Raw genomic sequence first — 10,288 nt, forward strand, 5'->3', positions numbered from 1 at the left:
GTGCTGAAGGATGAGGTATTTGAGGAGAAGCTCACCTTGAAGGAACTGAGAGCATGGGAAGCTTTTAAGTCAGTCTCCCATGGCTTCCTTTGTAACACACGGGCACTAGATTACCAAAAGCGTGTCAAGAAGTTGTTGCAGGCTTATCAGGATATGGGGTGTTGAATGTCTCTCAAGTTTCACTTTCTCCACTCCCACCTCAACTTCTTCCCCCAGAACCTCGGAGCAGTAAGTGACGAACATGGGGAAAGGTTCCACCAAGATATTACTAAGATGGAAAGCAACTACCAAGGCAAGTCGAACCCAAGCATGATGGGGGACTTCTGCTGGATGCTCCTGTGCGACATCGTGGAGGGAATGTACACCAGATCATCCAAAAAAACTCACTTCTGACTGTCTGTAGTACTATGATGTGTATATATGCTTATATCCTAGTAATATTTAGTTCCGTCAGTGTTTTGTGTCTGTTTAGTTTCGTTCTGTAATATGCCATTTTGATATATGAAATAAACTCATTGTAAGTATATGCATTATAATAAAAAAATGGGATATGTGAAAGCAAAAATCTAGAGGTGATAGAGCAAAACTATTTAGAAATCTGAATTAAGCTTATCAAAATTAGTCAAAAACACCTACTCACATGCTTGCCTCAGAATTTTTTTTTTTTTGTAAACCAGTTATTATTATTATTATTATTATTATTATTATTATTATTATTATTATCATTTGCACTTTTTTTCTTCAATTTTGATGATATTACACATGAAGTTACCTTAGCGTAACCCAAGTCCTAGTGCCAAATATAAATGAGCTTGGCTCTTTTTTGAAGGTGATATACTCATTTCGTATAAGAACTGCATATCTGTATTTGATATATCTCAAAAACTAATTGAGATACAGCCATTTGTTTGAAATCCTTTGACAAAAATGTTTGCTGAATAAAACTAGCTTAATATTTTGCCATTTAGCCTAGTGGAAAGTACCAAATTCGAATCTGCCCAGTTTTTTCTTTGTAGCACGTTTTAAAGAAAATTCACAAGACATTTAAAACTGCAGCTTTCCAGATACATAACTGTGGTCCCTCTTATGACCTGAAAGGAATGTGGTTACAGTTAAGCACACAGTTAGCCAGTTACTGGGGCAAGCGTAAAATTTACACAAGAACTCTTCAGCACCTTTGTCTTCAAATCCCTTGTTGATGTTACACAAGAAGTTACCTTAGGTTGTTCAGATCTTGTTTGTATTACATATACCTTATAAGCATGTGGCGACCTTATTGAGACTACACAATACAAATAGGTAACTAATTATTATTATTATTATTATTATTATTATTATTATTATTCTGTACTGAACTTTGTAGTGCTTGGTGATTTATTAACATAATAAGATATTGGCGTTCTCTACTATGTTTGAAGTGGTTTCAGGAATGTTCGGTATTATCTCCATGGTTTGTGGGTGGCACATAGAAGAGGTTTAAGATTTTTTTTCAGTAATTTTTCATGACAGCTTTCTTCTCGAAGGAATCCACAGAACATTCTCATTTGCTTTTCTTATAAGGTTTAATTCCTTGATAGTTTTATTTTGGATTTTAACTTTTTATTTTATTTTCTGTTTATTTCTTTGCTTGGAGAGGTATTGGACTTGGAAAAAAAAAGTTAATGTTGAACTTTTATCCTAGACAGTGGTAACGCAGGAGTTCGTGGCTTTTGTTTATACCCTTGAAATCGACAGCTCCAATACAATTAGGCAAGAGAAAGGCCATGCTGAATGTTTTACTAAACCCATTTGTGCCCAGTGTCATCAATTTAGGACAGAGGTGGGCATTTTCATAATTTAATTAAGAGGGGAACCCCGGGATAGGGACCAACGAGCTTCACGAATATGAGCCGACAGGCTGAGGGTGGTACACTTAGTACCCCTGTAGTACAATCCTTCGCACAGATACTCTGTGAGTATCAGGACTCCATATTATAATTACAAATCATAATAGATAGATAGATAAATAGGTAGATAGACAGCTCTATGCGAGCCTGGGAATGAGAAATGAGCTTGTAAATTACACTGAGGAAAGCTGACGACAGTGGCCAGTAAGGAGATGATGCAGTTAGTTGTCAGCAATCCACCCGTGAACAAAGCCCTAGTGACCATACACACACATACACACATACTCACATACAGGCTTCTTAAACTTTCCATCCACAAGGAACACACGTGATAAGTCTCCTGTTTCTCCAGAATTTAGGAAAGAGAGGGCAGAAGGAGACAGGCGATAGAAGAAACAGGTCGCAGGGAGAAGGGCTTGGCAACTTGAGAGAGAGACAGAGAGAGCGAGACAGAGATAGCTAGCGGGACTGGACTCTATACTTCGCTCTGTGTGAGAGACTTGTTAATATTTCCAAGACAAATAAAAATAGTCCCATACTATTCTTTACCTCTCCTGTCACTACATGACAAATGGGAAAGAAGATTATCTACTACAAGCTACTCCAGTATAATAACCGCTCGTCCACAAGTCTAATATATATATAACTCAACTACAAGTAACCACAAAGGAACCACAAAGTCTTTTATGACATTTAGTCTTTTATGACATTTGGTAGCAGCGAATCTATGGACATCGTCTCCGAATTAAAAGCAAATTTCTACAAAAGCAGGCGAGACTCTACAAGATTAGCTTCAGTTCTACAGTGAATTCCTACAAAATACAGCCTACAATGCAAATAGCCTACAAGTCTACAAAACAACTCTATAATCTTCACGTAACTTCAAGCAGCAGCAAGAAGAATATAAAACAAAGCAAGTAAAGAAGAGGAAAGACCAAAGCAACAAGCACACAAACCCCCACCACTCTCTCCCGCCTACCTCCATCGCTGACGCAGAGGTCAAGACACGCAGCAAAACACCAGAGCCACATTTATAACGCATCTTACTCATCTTCACTCAAGTTACTCATCGCTACTCGTTTACTCACCACAGCTACCAGTGTGGGAAGTTGACGTCACCATACGAGTGCTGAGACGACGCCAAGCCGTGTGTCTGACACCCCACAACACGCCAATCAACCCGTGAAGAACAACGCTATCACCACGTGCAACACCACCCACACCATTCCCACCACGGTAAAAATTAGTGAGTTACATAGTTACTTCATTTATACAATACACAGTGATAGACAATAAGCTTCTGCACAAACATATAAAACGTGCTGTATAGTTACAGCTTAAATACACATACTTACTTCAGTTATCTGCATAACTCAAACACTAAATACTCACCAACAATAAATATTCTACACTGTATATATTCATTCATTTATTATAACATTTATTTACTACCAACGAGTGTTACCATTTATACCTACATAAAATACGTGTTGCATACATACAGCTATACATTATTATATCTACAAAGTGATAAAGAAAATATACCATCACAGTTACTCAGTGAGCGATTAAAAGAATTGTATTTAACATTTATTAATTAAAGCTACCTAGTGGAAACATATAAATTAAGTTACAAGGTAAACTAGAAAAAAAAAAAAATGCCCAACACAAATGACGTTAGCAAGAGTGAACATCTTCAACACAATCGTGAAGACAAAGATTTCCACACAGTGCTGACACATATATTGCCCACGATAGGTACAAGTGAACAACAAGTCAGTGTACATAGTTAATACTGTATATAGTGTATATATATTTTTTATATAAAATAACAAAATATGGGACTATATAATATCATTTTATAATCTCTGTGCAATATAAACTAACCTTTAAAAAAAGTATCCCAAGGAAATTAGCCAGTAATTATGCAACCATGAACAACATGGAAAAAGCGTACACAAGCGAAGTAAAACAAACTATGGAAAATCAATAAATACAAAAAAAAAAAAAAAAAGAAAGAAAGAAAGAAAAGTAAGACAGAAAAAAGAGAAACAGAGTAAGATCACATAACAAACAAATGAAAATAAGTGTGTTACTACATATGCCAAAATACCACATAAACTACAAACAAAAAAAAGCAAATTGTTGTCTCCACAAGCAAGTGGCATGACACATCATCACTATCATCGACCGCAGCATATGTTAGGACTGCAATTATTACAATTATGTAACTCCATATTATAATTATGTAATGACAAACGATTGCATTATGTTACACTTGCTACAATTATGTAACTACAAACGATATGTAACAATTATGTAACTCCATATTATAATTATGTAACGACAAACGATTGCATTATGTTACACTTATTACAATTATGTAACTACAAACGATATGTAACAATTATGTAAAGACAAACGATTGCATTATGTAACACTTTGTCAATTATGTAACAGTTGCATTAACAAGATGTAACTTTTATGTAACTTTAACTACAATTATGTACCTACAAACGATATGTAACAATTATGTAACGACAAACGATTGCATTATGTTACACTTTGCCAATTATGTAACAGTTACATTAACAAGATGTAACTTTTATGTAACTTTAACTACAATTATGTAACTACAAACAATATGTACCAATTTATGTAACAGTTGCATTAACAAGATTTAACTTTTATGTAACTTTAACTACAATTATGTAACTACAAACGATATGTAACAATTATGTAACGACGAACGATTGCATTATGTTACACTTTGCCAATTAACAGTTGCATTAACAAGATGTAACTTTTATGTAACTTTAACTACAATTATAAGGCCAAGACACTTATGTAACAGTTGCATAAACAAAATGTAACTACAGTTATAAGGCCAACACAGTTATGCATTTCACTACAATAACCCAAGTACATACTGTAATACAGTTAAATAATTTACTTTAATGCATTTATTCAAATATGTATACAGTAAGCCCCCGCGTTTGGCGAATTTCAACTTGGCAAAACTCACTTTTGGCGGTAGGGTGGCCACGGACCACCGAATGCGCGCTTGGCAATTTGAATTCAAACTTGGTGGTTCCCTGGCGGCCGCACGTTGAACCACACGGCTGGACAGGGAAGGTGTGTGTGAGATGGTAGAAAAGGGGTCAGGAAAAAAGGAGCAAACACTTGTGGAAATGATGGAAGCTGACGAAGAAATGGAACAGGAAACAACTGAAACTCCTCCTAGCCAGCCACCACAAATCACCACACGTATCTTATTCCAAGCGTTGGACATTTGTGACACAATGAGGGAGGAGCTCTGTACATTGGTACGTGGTGATGATGATTTAGAGAACAAAACCAAACTTTTTCTGGGCCAGCTGATTGAAGTGTTCCAAGAACAATATCAAGAAAAATTGAAAATGTCAAAGCAGGCAAAAATAACAAAGTTTTTCTTAGAGAATCTGGACAGAAAGTGCAATATCCAAGACGTCATTGCCACCATTCCTGTAGACGATGATAACTGTGAAATCATTGATAACCCCCCCCCACTCGATGTGGCACAAGAACAGCCCCAAAAGCAGCCACAAGAACAGCCACAAGAACAGCCGCAACCTCCCCAGCCATCCCAACCTCCCCAGCCACCCCAACCTCCCCAGCCAAGCTTTGCTGCCCTCTTTAAGCTGGATGCTGACTTTTCTGGCTTCGATGAAGTGGATGATCAAGCGAGACAAATGGTTGCTAAGGGGGTTATGGGGGAGGAGGGGGAGAGTGATGAGGAAAGTGGTGGTAGCAACTAAGCTGCCCCCACTGCCACTCCGACGTCCCCAGCCAAGCAAGCCTATCTTCACTCTATTTACGGTTAGTTACAACCTTTATATCATGTCTTATTAGCTTTATTTATTGTTTATTGGTCTGTTTTCTACATGTGTATTAATATGTGAAGGCAAAAGATTTTATTTCAGCTCGAAAGATGGTGTTTTAGGGGTCAAAAGGGGGACTTTGGCAATGACCAAAGACTGATTGAGGCACTTTATAGGCAATTTATATGGTAAAAAGAACTCGCGTTTGGCGAAATTCGCATTTGGCGGTAGTTTCGCCAGACTAATTGGATCGCCAAACGTGGGGGCTTACTGTACAACTTGTTTAAAATGTAATATTACTAAATAATCGCTATTTACTATAAATATTATATGTATACAATATTCATACAATTATGTTACTTTTACAATATTATGTATTTCACTTAATTAGCTGATAAGTTCATTATAATGTGTATATAATATGTATCAATATGTTAGGACTATTAACTGTCGATGGTACGCCATTTTCGCGTGACCGAGCAGATATCAGGACTCCATATTATAATTACAAATCATAATAGACAGATAGATAAATAGATAGATAGACAGCTTTATGCGAGCCTGGGAATGGGAAATGAGCTTGTAAATTACACTGAGGAAAGCTGACAACAGTGGCCAGTAAGGAGATGATGCAGTTAGTTGTCAGCAATCCACCCGTGAACAAAGCCCTAGTGACCACATACACACATACTCACACACAGGCTTCTTAAACTTTCCATCCACAAGGAACACACTTGATACGTCTCCTGTTTCACCAGATTTTAGGAAAGAGAGGGCAGAAGGAGACAGGCGATAGAAGAGACAGGTCGCAGGGAGAAGGGCTTGGCAACTTGAGAGAGAGACAGAGAGAGCGAGACAGAGAGATAGCTAGCGGGACTGGACTCTATACTTCGCTCTGTGTGAGAGACTTGTTAATATTTCCAAGACAAATAAAAATAGTCCCATACTATTCTTTACCTCTCCTGTCACTACATGACAAATGGGAAAGAAGATTATCTACTACGAGCTACTCCAGTATAATAACCGCTCGTCCACAAGTCTAATATATGTATAACTTTTCTACAAGCAAATACAAAGTTCTTTTTATGACATGAGCTCATGGGTTAATGTGAAGTGAAACATTTCCATTTGGTCATTTTTTACTTTTTACTTGCTTGTCCCTGACAGGCTGTCTGTCTATCTGTGTGTGTGTGTGTGTGTGTGTGTGTGTGTGTGTGTGTGTGTGTGTGTTTAAGAGACTGCTTTACGTATGTTGAATTCGACTGTGGAAAGTGATCATATGAGTTTCTCATTTTGTTCTCTATGCGCCTGCCCTGCGAGAGAGGGATTGCAAAGAGCAAGTTCATGGGATTTTTTTTTTGTTTTTTTTACCTTTTTTATGTTTTGGACGCGGGACACAGACTATACTGTCCGTTTCCCGAGGCTCAATTGCCCTCCAGCATGTCACAAACATCATCCATAAACACTTCAACCTCTAATACCCAGTGTTCTTACTAAATACATGCTAAATACATGCCAGGGCTGTCTTACTGTTCGTAAGAATATAGCGAGCGAGAGTACATTTAAATAGATCATAAGGTATGGACGTCTCCATCACACAGAGCAACAAATCGGCGTTTTTCCAGAGACAACTAAATGTACAGCGGGTCTATGCCCGGCGTTGGAACACTTATTAAAAAAATAATAAGTTTTACGCAAGTGTTTTCTCCTCAACATTCGCCATCATGTTCCTTACAAAAGCCAAAAATCGACAAACCAAACACCAAAGTCGTGTTAATGTCAATAAACACCAACTTCATCTAAAAAATTACTAAAGGTACATTAGACCTACAAACATCACTGGAAAGCTTATGAAAGAGTAAAAGGTGCTGCTTAAGTGGCTTTTCTCAAAATCTGCCAACATACTATTGAAAAGTGCCCGAAATAGCCTAATTGAGCAAACAATTGAGTCAGCATGTGGCTCAACATGCTTTGCTTGAGAGTCCTAAGCCCCTGAATTGATAATATGCACAATATGAGAGGAGGCTGATATTTTTAAAGTGTTCACTAAAATCCGACAGTGGGATGACACATTTCTTAATTTAGCAAGAACAATATAATCATGCTTTTTCTCTCGAGCATGTTCCATTATCTTCAAGTGTGGACACTTATAGCATTGTTCAGGACTAGTGCAGTGACATTAGCAGGAGTACTTTTCTGAGATGAAGTAGAGTTTTGCAAAGGAGCAGTAATAGCTGTTTTCAAGAAAGTCAGTTCATCTGTTTGTTCCCTGCCCCAGCGTCATGTCGATCTCTCGACCTTTAGGACAGTAGTTCACTGCACTATTTATTCAGTTTTATATTATGTGAGCTTCCTGGCTGTCCTGTGAATGATATGAAGCCAACAGTGGCTTTGGTCAATAAAGTCCTATGCCCTAAACCTCTTTAATGTAAGAGGTCCTTCATGAATTAATAAAACGTTTGATAATAATAAGAGTGTAATAGAAGAATTACGGAAGTGGAACTGAAGGATGCTGAGTTTAATAATTTCACTCAGAGAGACGCTGTATGAGATGAACTGAATCATCCTGACGTAGGCAGAAAACTTTATAAATGCAGTGTCGTAGTAAAGTATTACTTGGAAACATTGGGGATAATTTGTTGTGTTTGTGTAACGCTAGCGAGAGAAATGCTGTTGTAAACGAGAATAGTGAGGCCATTTCTGATCTTGTTCTTTGTTTTGTAGTGCTGTTGGTGAAGTGTGAAGAGTTAGGCTTCATCGTAAGCTTAGTGTCTTGAAGTAGTGACATGTCGATCTCGTGTATGTGAGAGTTTGTCAGGCTAAAGGTCTTAGTGTTAATTCCGTTCATATGTTTCATGTGCATTATTTGTGTGTGGCCTATTGTGTTCTTTATGTGTGCTAATGCAATGTGAGCAAATGTGTGTGTGTGTGTGTGTGTGTGTGTGTGTGTGTGTGTGTGTGTGTGTGTGTGTGTGTGTGTGTGTGTGTGTGTGTGTGTTTTGATTGACTGGTACAGCTGAGACACAAAACTCATTCTACATTAAGGGCATCTGACTGTCCGCTGTGTTCGTGTAATGATTGCTAAGCATGATGGATAGCTTTGTGTGTGTGTGTGTGTGTGTGTGTGTGTGTGTGTGTAAATTAACAGTGTTTATTCTGACCAGCTGAACACAGATCTTGCCCGTGAGAGTCCTGCTAGGAACTGATGATAGAGCCAGAGAGAAGTCGGGCCTCTCGTCTTGCTAGGCCTAACTCGTCATCTTTTGAAAGTGACGCCTACTGAGCATTACAAAAATCGGCATGTAAGGAAGGGCACACTTACAATTTTACACTTTCTCTTTTCTCTAGATATACAGTATACTATTATACATTGCTATCAGGTTTACAAGTCAAGAAATTATTAAATCGCTGTTATAAGTCTTCCCGGTTTAGTAAAAATTGTCTTCATCCAGCTGGTGTGCAAAATGGGGCTGGGCGATGGTTATTAAGCCAGTAGCTCAAGGTCATAGCACGAAGAGACTACATCTTCAATCATCATTACCTCACCTCACGAGGCGACCAGAGCTCCAGGTCTTACAGCGCCAATGTCATCAGCCAACCCAGACCCCATGAGGGTCAGTACTGCCAGCAGATAGGCCCACAACAGCTTTACCAATAAAATAAACCCAAGTTGAAGAAGGTGATTTTGAAGAGGACACGGTTGAGGTGATTTTTTTTTTTTTTTTTTTTTTGCAAGAAACTGAAGGCTTGTTTGCAAAGTGCAGTTTTGAGCGATATTCATTGACAGGAGAAGAGGTGTTAGAAGGGGTGGCAGAAGAAGGAATGGAAGAAATAGGAAGAGAAGATATAGTTTCTCCAAGTGACCCTTCCAACACCAGACCCTTCGGTGCGCACTTAAGATCGTTTGCATGTACCCACTTGATATTTCTAGTGAATAGTACCTGGATTTCAAATTTGTTACCCTTTCGAGTTATTACGCAATGTGGGCCTGTAAATTTATCATCTAATTTAGAGATACTTGTAATCGAATGAGCAAATACTAGTTCTCCAACACTGATGCTGATCAGTGATGCAGACTTATGCTGAAGTTGTACCATATTCTCCTGAGGTAAGGCCAGATTTGCTTTTACATATTGATGTATTTTCTGAAAGTCTGACACTTTTTCTTTCACACAATCATCCATATTATAGAGTGGACCAGGCTTCGATTATAGCATGGAATAATGTAGGTCTGTACTGAACCCATATAAGAACTTGGGGTATACATTTACATTTATCCCAACACGTGCTTTGAGAACCTAGGTGCCTCTAGCACTCCAAAACTATTGTTTTGCCTTTCGACAAAGCCATTTGAAGCTGGATGGTTGGAACTGACATTGCATTTATTGATGTTATATTGCTTACAAATCTCAACAAGAAGACCATTGTTAAACTCTGTACCATTATCATTAATAATAGTAGACAGGGTAATGAATGGACAAATGGCTCGATCTATAAAGGCATGTGCAACACTCTTAGCGGTCTTGAGAGACCCGAGGACAC

Source organism: Coenobita brevimanus, chromosome 107, assembly GCF_032717465.1.
Source record: "Coenobita brevimanus isolate Jiangsu-jjx chromosome 107, ASM3271746v2, whole genome shotgun sequence".
In the NCBI taxonomy this organism is placed as follows: domain Eukaryota; kingdom Metazoa; phylum Arthropoda; class Malacostraca; order Decapoda; family Coenobitidae; genus Coenobita; species Coenobita brevimanus.